Genomic DNA, 21180 nt, shown 5'->3' on the forward strand with positions numbered 1-21180 from the left:
GTAGCGATGTATGTCAGAGACAATTTAAATTGTTGTGTTAGACAAGATATTAAATTAGAAGCGTCAGCCACTGAATCTGTTTGGTTACAACTTCTCGAGGGCCGAGAAAAACTAATTTTGGGTGTGATTTACAGGGCCCCAAATCTTGATAGGGAGTGCAGTAAACTTCTATGGGACGAAATTCGTAAGGCATCTACATACGAAAATGTTGTGCTAATGGGAGATTTCAACTATAGACAGATTGACTGGAGCAATTTGACAGGAAGTTTAGAGTCAGGTGTCTTTCTTGATACGATCCAGGATTGTTTTTTAAAACAGTTTGTGACAGAGCCAACTAGGGGAAATAACCTCCTTGACTTGGTTCTTGCCAGTAGGGAAACACTAATTAATAATCTTGAGGTTAATGATGAGCTTGGGGAAAGTGATCACAAATCACTCAGTTTTAATATATCATGGAATTCCCCTAATAATGGCAATCAAGTCTCCGTCCCTGACTTTCGCTTGGCTGATTTCATAGGACTGAAAAATTACTTAGGTGGGCTGAACTGGAATGACCTGACTAAGGGTCAGGTAGGTGGTAATGGTTGCCGATATGATGCTTTCCAGGGCATAGTTCTAGCTGCTCAGTCAAATTATGTTCCAAATAGGGAAATCAGATCAAACAAAAATGATCCTAAATGGATGAACAATAGATTAAAATATCTGATTGGTCAAAAGAGAGGCATATATAGGCAAATCAAAAGAGGAGAGGGGCAATTAAGAAATCGATATATTCAGTTAAAGAGAGAAATAAAAAAGGGAATTAGAAAAGCAAAAAGAGATTATGAGGTTAAAGTTGCAAGAGAATCGAAGACTAACCCAAAAGGATTCTTTCAGGTATACAGAAGTAAGATCAGGGACAAGATAGGCCCACTCAAAAGTTCCTCGGGTCAGCTCACTGACAGTGATAAGGAAATGTGTAGAATTTTTAACACATACTTCCTCTCAGTTTTTACACAGGAGGATACCAGCGATATTCCAGTAATGATAAATTATGTAGAACAGGACGATAATAAATTGTGCACGATTAGAGTCACAAGTGACATGGTCCTTAGGCAAATAGATAAACTAAAACCTAACAAATCCCCAGGCCCTGATGAACTGTATGCAAGGGTTCTAAAGGAATGTGAAGAGGAGCTTAGCAAACCTTTGGCTAATCTTTTCAACATATCACTAGAAACTGGCATGGTGCCAGATAAGTGGAAAATAGCAAATGTGATACCTATTTTCAAAACAGGTGACAGGTCCTTAGCTTCGAACTATAGACCAATAAGCCTAACCTCCATAGTGGGAAAATTTATGGAATCAATAATTGCCGAGGCAGTTCGTAGCCACCTTGAAAAGCATAAATTAATCAACGAATCTCAGCATGGTTTTACAAAGGGGCGTTCCTGCCTTACGAATTTATTAACTTTTTTCACTAAGGTATTTGAGGAGGTAGATCATGGTAATGAATATGATATTGTGTATATGGACTTCAGTAAGGCTTTTGACAGGGTCCCACATCAGAGACTATTGAGGAAAATTAAAGCACATGGAATAGGAGGAGAAATTTTTTCCTGGATAGAGGCATGGTTGACAAATAGGCAGCAGAGAGTTTGCATAAATGGGGAGAAATCAGAGTGGGGAAGCGTCACGAGCGGTGTTCCACAGGGGTCAGTGTTGGGCCCCCTGCTGTTCACAATCTACATAAACAACATAGATGAGGGCATAAAGAGCGACATCGGCAAGTTTGCCGATGACACCAAAATAGGCCGTCGAATTCATTCTGACGAGGACATTCGAGCACTCCAGGAAGATTTGAATAGACTGATGCAGTGGTCGGAGAAGTGGCAGATGCAGTTTAATATAGACAAATGCAAAGTTCTAAATGTTGGACAGGACAATAACCATGCCACATATAAACTAAATAATGTAGATCTTAATATTACGGATTGCGAAAAAGATTTAGGAGTTCTGGTTAGCAGTAATCTGAAACCAAGACAACAGTGCATTAGTGTTCGCAATAAAGCTAATAGAATCCTTGGCTTCATATCAAGAAGCATAAATAATAGGAGACCTCAGGTTGTTCTTCAACTCTATACATCCTTGGTTAGGCCTCATTTAGATTATGCTGCACAGTTTTGGTCACCGTATTACAGAATGGATATAAATTCTCTGGAAAATGTACAAAGGAGGATGACAAAGTTGATCCCATGTATCAGAAATCTTCCCTATGAGGATAGACTAAGGGCCCTGAATCTGCACTCTCTAGAAAGACGTAGAATTAGGGGGGATATGATTGAGGTGTATAAATGGAAGACAGGAATAAATAAAGGGGATGTAAATAGTGTGCTGGAAATATCTAGCCTAGATAGGACTCGCAGCAATGGTTTTAAGTTGGAAAAATTCAGATTCAGGAAGGATATAGGAAAGTACTGGTTTGGTAATAGAGTTGTGGATGAGTGGAACAAACTCCCAAGTACAGTTATAGAGGCCAGAACGTTGTGTAGCTTTAAAAATAGGTTGGATAAATACATGAGTGGATGTGGGTGGGTGTGAGTTGGACCTGATAGCTTGTGCTACCAGGTCGGTTGCCGTGTTCCTCCCTTAAGTCAATGTGACCTGACCTGACTGGGTTGGGTGCATTGGCTTGAGCCGGTAGGAGACTTGGACCTGCCTCGCATGGGCCAGTAGGCCTTCTGCAGTGTTCCTTCGTTCTTATGTTCTTATGTTCTTATCACTTCCGTCGCAAATGTTTAGTTTTCAAGTTGCGACGGAAGTGATGTAGAACATCAATTAATTTACTACATATTTCCCCAGAAACACATAAGCCACATCAGAAAATCGTTGGTTGGGTGAAACTGAAAATTGTCCCTGCATTCTTTAATTCTCATGTCCTTATCTATGGTGGTAGGCCATATATCATGCAAAACATAATGATTAATTTAGCAATGAAAATGGTAATATAAATACCATTGTGCATTGTTTTCAGACTCAGTATGATTTCTGTTTAAGTAAATTGGAGATCAAGGAGGATGAATTAGTAAAATATTCGTAGCCCAAATCACTAACCTAATCTATGGTAAAAGTTCTGTATATGACTCCTTTCTGGTAACGTTTTGAATTTTTAGATGCGCAGCCAGAGGAAAGGGGGCTGCAAGGGCCATATCCCCCCAATTGACAGAAAAAAAATTAATAATAATTAAAAAATTAATAATAATTGATAATGAAAAATTTGTATTTGCATGATTACAGAGAGTGATACATCCTCATTATGGCATCTCGTGAACGTGATGTTGCACGTTCTTATGCGAGTGAGTCACAGAAAAGAAAGAAGAAAATTCAAGAAGAAGAACAGAAAAAGAAAGATGTAGGAAGCTGCAGAAAGATCTCAGACATGCTCACGAAAACAGTTTCTGATGTTACCAGTACAGTTGAATCTGCAGATACGTCAGATCATATAGGAAGCCCTCCCTCCATTATTTCTCAGCCAGCATCTACTTCTTTTGTGTCTCCTCTCAATGTCTCAACGGACATTTCATCCACAGGATTTGTCTTAAAAGATCCTGCCTCATAGCCAAATGTAATCCCAGATTCTCTACGCAATGCTTTCATAGCAGAAAACTTCAGTCAGACTCTGAACATTGACTTTAGGAAATCAGCAAGGATTTATGATGATGATCCACCAGGAGGCCTGGTCACAGACCGGGCCGCGGGGGCGTTGACCCCCGGAACTCTCTCCAGGTAAACTCCAGGTATGGAAGTCGTCGTTGTTTAAAGTCATCTATGTTTTATAGGAAGCTTGCAAATTCAGAAACTGTGAAAAGATCATGGATGGTATACTCTGAAAGCTCAGGAAAAGTGTACTGTTCAGCATGCAAGCTATTTTCTACCAAAGAAAATACCTTCACACAGGGGTTCAATGACTGGAAAAATTCCAAGCATTTCGAGGAACATGAAAACAGCACCACTCACAGGAGCTGCATTTTAGCCAGTGTATTTCGTGCACAGAAAAAGGGCTTATTGGATTCTCATTTGGAAAGTCAAACTGAAAAAGAGCGCACTTATTAGAGAAAAGTTCTAGAAAGAGGTGTTGCTGTTGTAAAATTCTTAGCTCTAAGAGGACTTGCTTTCCGTGGAGAAAATGAGGTTTTTGGTTCGGAAAACAATGGCAATTTCCTAGGGATCATAGAACTGTTAGCACAATTCGATCCATTCTTAGCAAATCATGTGTCACGCCTTGGGAATGCAGGAAGAGGCACTGTATCTTACATGTTATCTACTATATGCAATGAATTTATTGAACTGATGACTAAGAAGGTCCTCAATAACATCATAGCAGCTGTGAAAACTGCAAAATACTTTGCAATAAGTGTAGATTCAACACCAGATATTTCACATACAGATCAATTGACATTCATTGTTCGCTTTGTCGACTCCAGTGGTAAGCCTGTAGAGCGCTTTATAAAATTCATTCCTCTTTCAGGCCATGAGTTTGCATAAATGGGGAGAAATCAGAGTGGGGAAGTGTCACGAGCGGTGTTCCACAGGGGTCAGTGTTGGGCCCCCTGCTGTTCACAATCTACATAAACGACATAGATGAGGGCATAAAGAGCGACATCGGCAAGTTTGCCGATGACACCAAAATAGGCCGTCGAATTCATTCTGACGAGGACATTCGAGCACTCCAGGAAGATTTGAATAGACTGATGCAGTGGTCGGAGAAGTGGCAGATGCAGTTTAATATAGACAAATGCAAAGTTCTAAATGTTGGACAGGACAATAACCATGCCACATATAAACTAAATAATGTAGATCTTAATATTACGGATTGCGAAAAAGATTTAGGAGTTCTGGTTAGCAGTAATCTGAAACCAAGACAACAGTGCATAAGTGTTCGCAATAAAGCTAATAGAATCCTTGGCTTCATATCAAGAAGCATAAATAATAGGAGTCCTCAGGTTGTTCTTCAACTCTATACATCCTTGGTTAGGCCTCATTTAGATTATGCTGCACAGTTTTGGTCACCGTATTACAGAATGGATATAAATGCTCTGGAAAATGTACAAAGGAGGATGACAAAGTTGATCCCATGTATCAGAAACCTTCCCTATGAGGATAGACTAAGGGCCCTGAAACTGCACTCTCTAGAAAGACGTAGAATTAGGGGGGATATGATTGAGGTGTATAAATGGAAGACAGGAATAAATAAAGGGGATGTAAATAGTGTGCTGAAAATATCTAGCCTAGACAGGACTCGCAGCAATGGTTTTAAGTTGGAAAAATTCAGATTCAGGAAGGATATAGGAAAGTACTGGTTTGGTAATAGAGTTGTGGATGAGTGGAACAAACTCCCAAGTACCGTTATAGAGGCTAGAACGTTGTGTAGCTTTAAAAATAGGTTGGATAAATACATGAGTAGATGTGGGTGGGTGTGAGTTAGACCTGATAGCTTGTGCTACCAGGTCGGTTGCCGTGTTCCTCCCTTAAGTCAATGTGACCTGACCTGACTAGGTTGGGTGCATTGGCTTAAGCCGGTAGGAGACTTGGACCTGCCTCGCATGGGCCAGTAGGCCTTCTGCAGTGTTCCTTCGTTCTTATGTTCTTATGTTCTTATGATGGAGAAAATGATGAATGTAGTACTGGATACTCTGCTTGAACATGATCTCTCTATTATGGATTGCCGTGGCCAGAGCTACGACAATGCAAGTAACATGTCGGGTAAATGTAATGGATTGCAAGCCCGTATCAAGCAAATCAACCCACTTGCTGAATATGTGCCCTGCTCAGCACATTCTCTTAATCTTGTTGGGTCATGTGCTGCGGAGTGTTGTGTCGCTGCAGTTTCATTTTTTGGACTTTTACAAGCACTCTTTAATTTTTTCTCTGCTTCAACGCATCGGTGGAGTATACTCAAGTCAACCATTCATGGAGATGTCATCAAATCATTATCAACAACAAGGTGGTCAGCGCAGTATGATGCAACACATGCTTTGAAAGACAGCTTTGCTGAAATACGTTCTGCTTTGATCCAAATAGCAGAGGATGAAGACCAGACAGCAACTACAAAAAGCGAAGCAGCCAGCTTAGCATCAAAATTGGAAGATTTTGAATTGGCCTTACTCTGTGTGCTTTGGGACTGTATACTGGAACGGTTAAATGCCACGAACAAGACACTTCAGAGAATTGAAATTGAAATGGCTACTTGTGCTAACCTCTATGCAGGCTTAGTGGAATTTGTAAGCTCACTTCGCAATGATGAAGATTTTGAAATGTTTGAAGAGAAAGCTAAACTGCTGGTGAAAGACTACAGTTACCGGGCTGATCATCAGCGGTCAAGGAAGGCGAAACGCAATTTTGAAGAGCCAGACAATGAAATTGTGTTGCTACCAAGGCAGAAATGTAAGACAGCTACATACTTCGTCATTCTGGACTCACTGATTACATAATTGGTGAAAAGAAAAGAAATCTACCAGAATCTCAATGACAAGTTTGGATTTCTGTTCAAAATTACTACTATGCCAGATGCAGAATTGAGAGAAGCTGCATTAAAGTTGCAACAACACCTTTCAGCAGATGTTCAGGACACATTTGTTGAAGAAATAGTTCATTTTTCTGGGTATATGAATCAGATTAAAGATCCACCTGAAAAATGTGCGCCCTCAGCTGCTTTGAAACATTTAAGAAATGCAGGTATCTCAGAAACCTTCCCTAATGTTGACATAGTGTATCGCCTACACTTTCATTTTCTGTTTTTAAAAGAGTGAAAAACCAGCTCCGTTCAACAATGAGCCAAGACAAATTGTGTAACCTAGCCTTGTTGACCATTGAGTCTGATCTAACAAGAAATATTGATTTTCAGAATATAATTGATGATTTTGCCAATATGAAATCCAGAAAAAAGTTTATTTAAGAAGTGCCTGTGAATATAAACAATTCTTTACTTTCTTGAGTTTATATGATTTGATAGTCTTATGCATGATGCAATGATAACAATAATGGTCAGTGATTTATAAAGGGAATAATAGTGCTGTAGTGGTTATGCTGAATATAATAGGTACATGTCACTACTTTAATAGCCTAATCTAGTAATACTATGCTGTTTTGAGTTTATTCTCTTTAAAATGCATGATTTAACAAGATTATAATGGCTGTTGGTAAACGGTTTTGGTTGTCTTGATGTACTTTCCCTATTAAATTTACTCTAAATAGCCAGAATGTATTTAATTAGACCTTAAACAGGCTCACACCGACCCCCATCCCCACCCCCAAGCTGGAAGGGGTCGTTTCGCTTACCCGTAACTCAAAGGGGCCCCGCCAATCTGAATAGCCTAGGGCCCGGAGATTTCTTAATCCGGCCCTGCTTACCCACTGTGACTGACCGCTCTGCCTCACCCACTGTGACTAACTCAGTGTGCCTTACCCACTATGACTGGCCCGCTGTGCCTCACCCACTGTGACTGACCCAATGTGTCTCAGCAATGTGACTGACCCACTATGGCTCATCCACTGTGAATGACCCACTGTGTCCCACCCTTTGTGATTGACCCAAAGTGCCTCACACACTGTGAGTGACCCGCTGTGCCTCACCCACTGTGACTGACCTGCTGTGCCTCACTCACTGTGACTGAACTGCTCTGTTTCACCCACTGTGACTGACTCTCTGTGCCTCACCCACTGTGACTGACCCGCTGTGCCTCACCCACTGTGACTGACCTGCTGTGGCTCACCAACTGTGACTAATCTGCTCTGCCTCACCCACTGTGACTGACTCACTCTACCTCACCCACTGTGACTGACTCTCTCTGCCTCACCCACTGTGACTGACACGCTGTGCCTCATCCACTGTGACCTTCCCAATTTGCCTCACCCACTGTGACTGACCCTGTGTGCCACACCCACTGTGACTGATCCAATGTGTCTCACCAGTGTGACTTACTCACTATGTCTTACCTAATGTGACTGACCCGCTGTGCATCACCCACTGTGATTGACCCGCTGTGCCTCATACACTGTGACTGACCCGCTGTTCCTCACCAACTGTGACCGCTATGCCTCACCCGCTGTGACTGACCCGCTTTGCCTCTCCCACTGTGATTGAACCGCTGTGCCTCAATCACTGTGACTGACCCGCTGTGTCTCACCCACTGTTACTGACCCACTGTTCCTTACCCACTGTGACTGACCGCTGAGCCTCACACACTGTGACTGACTCGCTGAGCCTCACCCACTGTGACTAACCCAATGTGCCTCACCCACTGTGACAAACCCAATGTGCCTCACCCACTGTGGTTGACCCGGGTGACCAACACATATCAACTCACTGGCCATCCCTGCTCCATTTTCTCTTGCACAACGACCATCACTCTCACACTATCCACCCATCATCCTTGTTCCGTTCTCTTGGATCACGAGCAACCTCCGCCAACCTCTCTCTACCCAGCCTACGAGTACCTACCAAACACCCAACCTCACTCATGACTACCTTATTACTATCTCACCTAAGACTTCCTTACTGTCTCACATAAGACAACGTTACTATCTCACCTATGACTATCTTACTATCTTACCCATGATTACCTTACTATCTGACCCATGCGGAGTATGGGTCAGTAGGCCTGTTGCAGTGTTCCTTCTTCCTTATGTTCTTATGTTCTTATCTCACGTAATGCTACCTTACAACCTCACCCAACACTTCCTTATTAAATCACTCAAGACTACCCTTCTCCCTCACTCAAGACTACCCTTCTCCCTCACTCAAGACTACCCTTCTCCCTCACTCAAGACTACCCTTCTCCCTCACTCAAGACTAGCCTTCTCCCTCACTCAAGACTACCCTTCTCCCTCACTCAAGACTACCCTTCTCCCTCACTCAAGACTGCCCTTCTCCCTTACTCAAGACTACCCTTCTTCCTCACTCAAGACTACCCTTCTCCCTCACTCAAGACTACCCTTCTCCCTCACTCAAGACTACCCTTCTCCCTCACTCAAGACTACCCTTCTCCCTCACTCAAGACTACCCTTCTCCCTCACTCAAGACTACCCTTCTCCCTCACTCAAGACTACCCTTCTCCCTCACTCAAGACTACCCTTCTCCCTCACTCAAGACTACCCTTCTCCCTCACTCAAAACTACCCTTCTCCCTCACTCAAGACTACCCTTCTCCCTCACTCAAGACTACCCTTCTCCCTCACTCAAGACTACCCTTCTCCCTCACTCAAGACTACACTTCTCCCTCACTCAAGACTACACTTCTCCCTCACTCAAGACTACCCTTCTCCCTCACTCAAGACTACACTTCTCCCTCACTCAAGACTACCCTTCTCCCTCACTCAAGACTACCCTTCTCCCTCACTCAAGACTACACTTCTCCCTCACTCAAGACTACCCTTCTCCCTCACTCAAGACTACCCTTCTCCCTCACTCAAGACTGTACTTCTCCCTCACTCAAGACTGCCCTTCTCCCTCACTCAAGACTACCCTTCTCCCTCACTCAAGACTGCCCTTCTCCCTCACTCAAGACTACCCTTCTCCCTCACTCAAGACTGCCCTTCTCCCTCGCTCAAGACTACCCTTCTCCCTCACTCAAGACTACTCTTCTCCCTCACTCAAGACTACCCTTCTCCCTCACTCAAGACTACCCTTCTCCCTCACTCAAGACTACACTTCTCCCTCACTCAAGACTACCCTTCTCCCTCACTCAAGACTACCCTTCTCCCTCACTCAAGACTGTACTTCTCCCTCACTCAAGACTGCCCTTCTCCCTCACTCAAGACTACCCTTCTCCCTCACTCAAGACTGCCCTTCTCCCTCACTCAAGACTACACTTCTCCCTCACTCAAGACTACCCTTCTCCCTCACTCAAGACTACCCTTCTCCCTCACTCAAGACTGTACTTCTCCCTCACTCAAGACTGCCCTTCTCCCTCACTCAAGACTACCCTTCTCCCTCACTCAAGACTGCCCTTCTCCCTCACTCAAGACTACCCTTCTCCCTCACTCAAGACTGCCCTTCTCCCTCGCTCAAGACTACCCTTCTCCCTCACTCAAGACTACTCTTCTCCCTCACTCAAGACTACCCTTCTTCCTCACTCAAGACTACCCTTCTCCCTCACTCAAGACTACCCTTCTCCCTCACTCAAGACTGCCCTTCTCCCCCACTCAAGACTACCCTTCTCCCTCACTCAAGACTGCCCTTCTCCCTCACTCAAGACTGCCCTTCTCCCTCACTCAAGACTACCCTTCTCCCTCACTCAAGACTGCCCTTCTCCCTCACTCAAGACTACCCTTCTCCCTCACTCAAGACTACCCTTCTCCCTCACTCAAGACTACCCTTCTCCCTCACTCAAGACTGCCCTTCTCCCTCGCTCAAGACTACCCTTCTCCCTCATTCAAGACTACTCTTCTCCCTCACTCAAGACTACCCTTCTCCCTCACTCAAGACTACCCTTCTCCCTCACTCAAGACTACCCTTCTCCCTCACTCAAGACTACCCTTCTCCCTCACTCAAGACTACCCTTCTCCCTCACTCAAGACTCTACATACCGGACCAAAGACTACCTCACCAAAGACTACCTTTCTACCTCACCAAAGACTACCTTCCTACCTCACCCAAGACTACCCTACTACTTGTCACCCAAAATTACCATACTATATCACCTAAGACTACCTTACTAAATAACTCAGGACTACCTTACTACATCAATTTCAAAGTTTATTCTCTATAAGGATTACAATGCTGAGTTTACAGAATTTGGTTACTGTATGGTTTACATGTAGTAAAGAACTAATTACAGAGTGTACCACTAGAACACCTAGCATGGCTAGGCAATTCGGGCAGACTTAGATTAATTCTTAACTTTAAATATTACAAATTATGAGGCAAGTTGGTATTATGGCTAAGTGACAAAATACTAGTTTGTGAGTTTAGCAATGTGAATGCTTTTGTTTTGGCACAGTACATAGTTTCATTATTGGAGTATCACGGGCCAACTTATGACTAGTTAGGATTCATTATTTTAAGATTGAGATTGATATTTCTGTTTATGGTCAAATGGGTGAGTGAGTGTAAGTGTGAACCACCAGGTGGTATTCATGTAGTTAGTTGACGGGGTGTATCAGAGAGATAAGATGTTTTCTAATGGTAGTTTTGAAGGTGATGAATGTGTCTGCAGTTCTAGAGTTCTCAGGTAGGGTGTTCCAGATTTTAGGGAGTTTGACATACATTGAATTTTTGTATAGGTTTAGTCGGACACGGGGAATGTCATAGAGATGTTTGTGTCTGGTGTTATGCCTGTGAGTTCTGTCACAACTATCAAGAAAGCATTTTAGGTCAAGGTTAATATTGGAATTTAAGGTCCTGTAGATGTAGATTGCACAGTAGTAAGTGTGGATGTACTGAACAGGGAGTAAGTTTAGATCTATGAAGAGTGGGAGGGGGGTTGCCATGGATGGGATTTAGTGATTATTCTTACTGTGGCTTTTCGTTGGGCTATTATTGGCTTTAGGTGTGTTGCTGCAGTTGATCCCCAAGTGCAAATAGCATAGGTGAGGTATGAATAAATAAGTGAGTGGTATAGTGTGAGAAGGGCATTTTGCGGCACGTAGTATCGTGTCGTCAGCAAAGAGAATGGGGTTCAGGTGTTGGAATATGTTTGGAAGATCATTGATGTATATGAGGAAGAGCAGAGGACCAAGGACACTTCCCTGCGGAACTTCAGTATCAAGTGGCCGTGTTGTTGATGCTGTGTCTTGAATGGCGACATACTGATACCTATTAGCAAGGTAAGATTTGAAATATGCAAGCGCATGGCCTCTAATACCATAATGGTCAAGTTTGTGCAGTAGGATGCCGTGGTCTACTGTGTCAAACGCTACCTTCCTACTTCACTACAGACTATCGTACTACATCACCGAAGACTACCTTACTACATCACCCTAGACTACCTTTCAACCTCACCCAAGACTACCTTACTACATCACCCTAGACTACCTTTCAACCTCACCCAAGACTACCTTACTACATCACCGAAGACTAGCACATTACATCACCCAAGACTATCTTACTATATCAACCAAGACAATCTTTCTATCTCTTGCAAGACTACCTTCCTACTTCACCAAAGACTACTATCTTACCTCACCCACGACTACCTTACTACATCACCCAAGACTACCTTACTACATCACCCAAGACTACCTTACTACATCACCCAAGACTACCTTACTACACAACCCAAGACTGCCTTACTACATCACCAAGACTACCTTACTGCATCACCAAGACTACCTTACTACTTCACCCAAGACTACCTTACTACATCACCCAAGACTACCTTAATACATCACCCAAGACTACCTTACTACATCGCCAAAGGCTACCTTACTACATCCCCCAAGACTACCTTACTACATCGCCCAAGACTACCTTACTACATCACCCAAGACTACCTTACTACATCACCCAAGACTACGTGACTACATCGCCCAAGACTACCTTACTACATCACCAAGACTACCTTACTACTTCACCCAAGACTACCTTACTACATCAGCCAAGACTACCTTACTACATCACCCAAGACTACCTTACTACATCACCCAAGACTACCTTACTACATCACCAAGACTACCTTACTACATCGCCGAAGATTACCTTACTACATCGCCCAAGACTACCTTACTACATCGCCCAAGACTACCTTACTACATCACCCAAGATTACCTTACTACATCACCCAAGACTACATTACTACATCGCCCAAGACTACCTAACTACATCACCAAGACTACCTTACAACATCGCCCAAGACTACCTTACTACATCACCAAGACTACCTTACTACTTCACCCAAGACTACCTTACTACATCACCCAAGACTGCCTTACTACATCACCCAAGACTACCTTACTACATCACCCAAGAATACCTTACTACATCACCCAAGACTACCTTACTACATCGCCCAAGACTACCTTACTACATCGCCCAAGACTACCTTACTACATCGCCCAAGACAACCTTATTACATCACCCAAGACTACCTTACTACATCGCCCAAGACTACCTTACTACATCGCCAAAGACTACCTTACTACATCACCCAAGACTGCCTTACTATATCGCCCAAGACTACCTTATTACTTCGCCCAAGACTACCTTTCTACATTACCCAGGACTACCTTACTACATCACCCAGACTACCTCAGTACATCACCAAGACTACCTTACTACATCACCAAGACTACCTTACTACATCACGCAAGATCACCTTACTACATCACCCAAGGTTACCTTACTACATCACCCAAGACTACCTTACTACATCACCCAAGACTACCTTACAACATCGCCCAAGACTACCTCACTACATCACCAAGACTACCTTACAACTTCATCCAAGACTACCTTACTACATCACCCAAGACTACCTTACTACATCACCAAGACTACCTTACTACATCACCAAGACAACCTTACTACATCGCCCAAGACTACCTTACTACATCACAAGACTACCTTACTACATCGACAAAGACTACCTTACTACATCACCAAGACTACTTTACTACATCACCAAGACTACCTTACTACATCGCCCAAGACTACCTTACTACATCACCAAGATTACCTTACTACATTGACAAAGACTACCTTACTACATCACCAAGACTACCTTACTACATCACCCAAGACTACCTTACTACATCACCAAGACTACCTTACTACATCACCCAAGACTACCTTAATGTATCACCAAGACTACCTTACTACATCACCAAGACTACCTTACTACATCACCAAGACAACCTTACTACATCACCAAGACTACCTTACTACATCACCCAAGACTACCTTACTACATCACCCAAGACTACCTTATTACATCACCTTAGACTACTTTACTACATCATCCAAGACTACCTTACTACATCAACCAAGACTACCTTACTGTATCACCTAAGACTACCTTACTACATCACCCAAGACTACCTTACTAAATCACCCTAGACTACCTTCCAACCTCACCTAAGACTACCTTACTACATCACCCAAGAATACCTTACTACACCACCCAAGACTGCCTTACTACATCACCAAGACTACCTTTCTACATCACCAAGACTACCTTACTACATCACCAAGACTACCTTACTACATCACCAAACTACCTTACTACATCACCCAAGACTACCTTACTACATCACCAAGACTACCTTACTACATCACCCAAGACTACCTTACTACATCACCAAGACTACCTTACTACATCACCAAGACTACCTCACTACATTACCAAGACTACCTTAGTACATCACCAAGACTACCTTACTACATCACCCAACACTACCTTACTACATCACGCAAAACTACCTTACTACATCACCCAAGACTACCTTACTACATCAGGCAAGACTACCTACCTACATCACCTAGACTACCTTACTACATCACCAAGACTACCTTACTACATCACCCAAGACTACCTTACTACATCACCCAAGACTACCTTAATACATCACCCAAGAATACCTTACTACATCACCAAGACTACCTTACTACATCACCAAGACTACCTTATTACATCACCCAAGACTACCTTAATACATCACCCAAGAATACCTTACTACATCACCAAGACTACCTTGCTACATCACCAAGACTACCTTACTACATCACCAAGACTACCTTATTACATCACCCAAGACTACCTTACTACATCACCAAGACTACCTTACTACATCACCAAGACTACATTACTACATCACCAAGACTACCTTACTACATCACCAAGACTACCTTACTACATCGCCCATGACTACCTTACTACATCACAAGACTACCTTACTGCATCGACCAAGACTACCTTACTACATCACCAAGTCTACCTTACTACATCACCAAGACTACCTTACTACATCAACCAAGACTACCTTACTACATCACCCTAGACTGCCTTCCAACCTCACCTAAGACTACCTTACTACACCCAAGACTACCTTACTACATCACCCAAGACTACCTTACTACATCACCAAGACTACCTTACTACATCACCAAGACTACCTTACTACATCACCCAAGACTACCTTACTACATCTCCAAGACTACCTAACTACATCACCCAAGACTACCTTACTACATCACCAAGACTACCTTACTACATCACCAAGACTACCTTACTACATCACCAAGACTACCTTAGTACATCACTAAGACTACCTTACTACATTACCCAAGACTACTTTACTACATCACGCAAGACTACCTTACTACACCACCCAAGACTGCCTTACTACATCACCAAGACTACCTTACTGCATCACCAAGACTACCTTACTACTTCACCCAAGACTACCTTACTACATCACCCAAGACTACCTTAATACATCACCCAAGACTACCTTACTACATCGCCAAAGGCTACCTTACTACATCCCCCAAGACTACCTTACTACATCGCCCAAGACTACCTTACTACATCACCCAAGACTACCTTACTACATCACCCAAGACTACGTGACTACATCGCCCAAGACTACCTTACTACATCACCAAGACTACCTTACTACTTCACCCAAGACTACCTTACTACATCAGCCAAGACTACCTTACTACATCACCCAAGACTACCTTACTACATCACCAAGACTACCTTACTACATCGCCGAAGATTACCTTACTACATCGCCCAAGACTACCTTACTACATCGCCCAAGACAACCTTACTACATCACCCAAGATTACCTTACTACATCACCCAAGACTACCTTACTACATCGCCCAAGACTACCTAACTACATCACCAAGACTACCTTACTACATCGCCCAAGACTACCTTACTACATCACCAAGACTACCTTACTACTTCACCCAAGACTACCTTACTACATCACCCAAGACTGCCTTACTACATCACCCAAGACTACCTTACTACATCACCCAAGAATACCTTACTACATCACCCAAGACTACCTTACTACATCGCCCAAGACTACCTTACTACATCGCCCAAGACTACCTTACTACATCGCCCAAGACTACCTTATTACATCACCCAAGACTACCTTACTACATCGCCCAAGACTACCTTACTACATCGCCAAAGACTACCTTACTACATCACCCAAGACTGCCTTACTATATCGCCCAAGACTACCTTATTACTTCGCCCAAGACTACCTTTCTACATTACCCAGGACTACCTTACTACATCACCCAGACTACCTCAGTACATCACCAAGACTACCTTACTACATCACCAAGACAACCTTACTACATCGCCCAAGACTACCTTACTACATCACAAGACTACCTTACTACATCGACAAAGACTACCTTACTACATCACCAAGACTACTTTACTACATCACCAAGACTACCTTACTACATCGCCCATGACTACCTTACTACATCACCAAGATTACCTTACTACATTGACAAAGACTACCTTACTACATCACCAAGACTACCTTACTACATCACCCAAGACTACCTTACTACATCACCAAGACTACCTTACTACTTCACCCAAGACTACCTTACTACATCACCCAAGACTGCCTTACTACATCACCCAAGACTACCTTACTACATCACCCAAGAATACCTTACTACATCACCCAAGACTACCTTACTACATCGCCCAAGACTACCTTACTACATCGCCCAAGACTACCTTACTACATCGCCCAAGACTACCTTATTACATCACCCAAGACTACCTTACTACATCGCCCAAGACTACCTTACTACATCGCCAAAGACTACCTTACTACATCACCCAAGACTGCCTTACTATATCGCCCAAGACTACCTTATTACTTCGCCCAAGACTACCTTTCTACATTACCCAGGACTACCTTACTACATCACCCAGACTACCTCAGTACATCACCAAGACTACCTTACTACATCACCAAGACTACCTTACTACATCACGCAAGATCACCTTACTACATCACCCAAGGTTACCTTACTACATCACCCAAGACTACATTACTACATCACCCAAGACTACCTTACAACATCGCCCAAGACTACCTTACTACATCACCAAGACTACCTTACAACTTCATCCAAGACTACCTTACTACATCACCCAAGACTACCTTACTACATCACCAAGACTACCTTACTACATCACCAAGACAACCTTACTACATCGCCCAAGACTACCTTACTACATCACAAGACTACCTTACTACATCGACAAAGACTACCTTACTACATCACCAAGACTACTTTACTACATCACCAAGACTACCTTACTACATCGCCCAAGACTACCTTACTACATCACCAAGATTACCTTACTACATTGACAAAGACTACCTTACTACATCACCAAGACTACCTTACTACATCACCCAAGACTACCTTACTACATCACCAAGACTACCTTACTACATCACCCAAGACTACCTTAATGTATCACCAAGACTACCTTACTACATCACCAAGACTACCTTACTACATCACCAAGACAACCTTACTACATCACCAAGACTACCTTACTACATCACCCAAGACTACCTTACTACATCACCTAAGACTACCTTATTACATCACCTTAGACTACTTTACTACATCATCCAAGACTACCTTACTACATCAACCAAGACTACCTTACTGTATCACCTAAGACTATCTTACTACATCACCCAAGACTACCTTACTAAATCACCCTAGACTACCTTCCAACCTCACCTAAGACTACCTTACTACATCACCCAAGAATACCTTACTACACCACCCAAGACTGCCTTACTACATCACCAAGACTACCTTTCTACATCACCAAGACTACCTTACTACATCACCAAGACTACCTTACTACATCACCAAACTACCTTACTACATCACCCAAGACTACCTTACTACATCACCAAGACTACCTTACTACATCACCCAAGACTACCTTACTACATCACCAAGACTACCTTACTACATCACCAAGACTACCTTACTACATTACCAAGACTACCTTAGTACATCACCAAGACTACCTTACTACATCACCCAAGACTACCTTACTACATCACGCAAAACTACCTTACTACATCACCCAAGACTACCTTACTACATCACGCAAGACTACCTACCTACATCACCTAGACTACCTTACTACATCACCAAGACTACCTTACTACATCACCCAAGACTACCTTACTACATCACCCAAGACTACCTTAATACATCACCCAAGAATACCTTACTACATCACCAAGACTACCTTACTACATCACCAAGACTACCTTATTACATCACCCAAGACTACCTTAATACATCACCCAAGAATACCTTACTACATCACCAAGACTACCTTGCTAGATCACCAAGACTACCTTACTACATCACCAAGACTACCTTATTACATCACCCAAGACTACCTTACTACATCACCAAGACTACCTTACTACATCGCCAAGACTACATTACTACATCACCAAGACTACTTTACTACATCACCAAGACTACCTTACTACATCGCCCAAGACTACCTTACTACATCACAAGACTACCTTACTACATCGAAAAAGACTACCTTACTACATCACCCAAGACTACCTTACTACATCGCCCATGACTACCTTATTACATCGCCCAAGACTACCTTTCTACATCACCCAGGACTGCCTTACTACATCACCCAGACTACCTTAGTACATAACCAAGACTACCTTACTACATCACCAAGACTACCTTGTTACATCACGAAAGATCACCTTACTACATCACCCAAGATTACCTTACTACATCACCCTAGACTACCTTACTACATCGCCCAAGACTACCTTACTACATCACCAAGACTACCTTGTTACATCACGAAAGATCACCTTACTACATCACCCAAGACTCCCTTACTACATCACCCTAGACTACCTTACTACATCGCCCAAGACTACCTTACTACATCACCAAGACTACCTTACTACTTCACCCAAGGTTATCTTACTACATCACCCAAGACTACCTTACTACATCACCAAGACTACCTTACTACATCGATCAAGACTTCCTTACTACATCACCAAGACTACCTTACTACATCACCAAGACTACCTTACTACATCACCAAAACTACCTTACTACATCACCAAGACTACCTTACTACATCACCCAAGACGACCTTACTACATCAAGACTACCTTACTACATCACCCAAGAGTACCTTACTACATCACCAAGACTACCTTACTACATCACCAAGACTACCATACTACATCACCAAGACTACCTTAGTACATCACCAAGACATCCTTACTACATCACCCAAGACTACCTTACTACATCACCATGACTACCTTACTACATCACCCAAGACTACCTTACTACATCACCAAGACAACCTTACTACATCACCAAGATTACCTTACTACATCACACAAGACTACCTTACTACATCACGCAAGACTACCTTACTACATCACCCAAGACTACCTTACTACATCACGCAAGACTACCTTACTACATCACCTAGACTACCTTACTACATCACCAAGACTACCTTACTACATCACGCAAGACTACCTTACTACATCACCAAGACTACCTTACTACATCACCAAGACTACCTTACTACATCACCCAAGAATACCTTACTACATCACCTAGACTACCTTACTACATCACCAAGACTACCTTACTACATCACCCAAGAATACCTTACTACATCACCAAGACTACCTTACTACATCACCAAGACTACCTTATTACATCACCCAAGACTACCTTACTACATCACCAAGACTTCCTTACTACATCACCAAGACTACCTTACTACATCATCAAGACTACCTTACTACATCACCAAAACTGCCTTACTACATCACCCAAGACTACCTTACTACATCACCCAAGAGTACATTACTACATCACCCAAGACTACCTTACTACATCACCCAAGACTGCCTTACTACATCGCCCAAGACTACCTTACTACATCGCCCAAGACTACCTTACTACATCACCCAAGACTACCTTACTACATCACCCAAGACTACCTTACTACATCACCCAAGACTACCTTACTACATCACGCAAGATTACCTTACTACATCACCCAAGACTACCTTACTACATCACCCAAGACTACCTTACTACATCACCCAAGACTACATTACTACATCACCCAAGACTACCTTACTGTATCACCAAGACTACCTTGCTACTTCACCCAAGACTACCTTACTACATCACGCAAGATTACCTTACTACATCACCCAAGACTACCTTACTACATCACCCAAGACTACCTTACTACATCACCCAAGACTACATTACTACATCGCCCAAGACTACCTTACTGTATCACCAAGACTACCTTGCTACTTCACCCAAGATTACCTTACTACATCACCCAAGACTACCTTACTACATCACCAAGACTACCTTACTACATCACAAAGACTACCTTACTACATCACCAAGACTACCTTACTACATCACCCAAGACTACCTTACTACATCACGCAAGATTGCCTTACTACATCACCCAAGACTACCTTACTACATCACCCAAGACTACCTTACTACATCACCCAAGACTACATTACTACATCGCCCAAGACTATCTTACTGTATCACCAAGACTACCTTGCTACTTCACCCAAGATTACCTTACTACATCACCCAAGACTACCTTACTACATCACCAAGACTACCTTACTACATCACCAAGACTACCTTACTACATCACCAAGACTACCTTACTACATCACCAAGACTACCTTACTACATCGCCCAAGACTACCTTACTACATCACAAGACTACCTTACTACATCGACCAAGACTACCTTACTACATCACCAAGTCTACCTTACTACATCACCAAGACTACCTTACTACATCGCCCAAGACTACCTTACTACATCACCAAGACTACCTTACTACATCGACCAAGACTACCTTACTACATCACCAAGGCTACCTTACTACATCACCCAAGACTACCTTACTACATCACCCAAGACTACCTTACTATATCACCAAGACTACCTTACTACATCCCCAAGACTACCTTACTACATCACCAAGACAACCTTACTACATCACCAAGACTACCTTACAACATCACCCAAGACTACCTTACTACATCACCCAAGACTACCTTATTACATCACCCTAGTCTACTTTACTACATCATCCAAGAC

The sequence above is a fragment of the Cherax quadricarinatus genome, chromosome 28 (assembly GCF_038502225.1).
Source record: "Cherax quadricarinatus isolate ZL_2023a chromosome 28, ASM3850222v1, whole genome shotgun sequence".
In the NCBI taxonomy this organism is placed as follows: domain Eukaryota; kingdom Metazoa; phylum Arthropoda; class Malacostraca; order Decapoda; family Parastacidae; genus Cherax; species Cherax quadricarinatus.